Source organism: Schistocerca gregaria, chromosome 2 (genome assembly GCF_023897955.1).
Source record: "Schistocerca gregaria isolate iqSchGreg1 chromosome 2, iqSchGreg1.2, whole genome shotgun sequence".
Taxonomy (NCBI): domain Eukaryota; kingdom Metazoa; phylum Arthropoda; class Insecta; order Orthoptera; family Acrididae; genus Schistocerca; species Schistocerca gregaria.
In genome coordinates, this window is record NC_064921.1 from 268,762,563 (window position 1) to 268,763,528 (window position 966).

Here is a 966-nt window from a genome sequence, read left to right on the forward strand (position 1 = left end):
CATCCACAAATGTGAAGAATCATTGTACTGGAGTGTTCTGTAACTGTATATATACTGTATGTATTCTGGCCGGAGGCAGTTCGCTCCGCGCTCTTGCATGTGCAAGTTCTGGATAAACCTTCGTTAACTGAAGTTAGTGTTCGTCATTCATCTAATTACACCTTCTTATGTGTGGCAATAATAATACATATGTAAGTTGGTTAGCGCCCTTGTTAAAAGCAACATGCTGCAGAAACATGTCGCGCTTATAAATACTGGAAAATCAACGTGAGTGAAGCTGAGAAATTTTCTGCTGCTATAATTGCGGAGTCCGTAAGGCCAGTTTAGGACGAGTTGCGGAGTTCTGCGTTGAGCAGGCAGAAGCTGCGGGGTTCCTGTGAGCCGCACGCTATACGTATACACGCCATAATGATGCCATCAGCTGAAGCACTACGCGGTACTCTGCCCCACCACCCACCTTCTGACGTATACATCATTATACAGCAAATGCATCAACAGGGAGCAGTGGTACTCACAGCGGAAGATGGTCTTGTCGATCGTTAGCGTGATTGAGAGTTTGCGAGTTCTGCAGTGGATAATTGACCGGCAGCCTCGCGTGAAATGAATTAGCAGCGAGCAGCCACTGGTGGAGTGAGGCGTCCTAAAATTCAGGTTTCTCGAGCCGCGTAATACACCGCCACGCGCCGGCGCTGCAGAGCATTCGGACGCGTGGACATCGCTTGAAGCGAATTACCACGGCGCTCCACACACTGACGTTCGCCGTGGAGGTAGGTGTGCTGGGGAAGAGCAGGGCTGAGCGGCGTGCAGTGACACCGCAGTGCGGTGCCGAGTAATTGGGGGCGCGTGGCGGGCAGAACAAAGGGCGGTGCACAATCGCATCAGCCCGCGCTCGGCTCGAGGGCTCTCCAGGGGCTGCCGGCCGCGCTGTTTACAACACCGGCTGACGTCACGGGGTAAACACTGGCC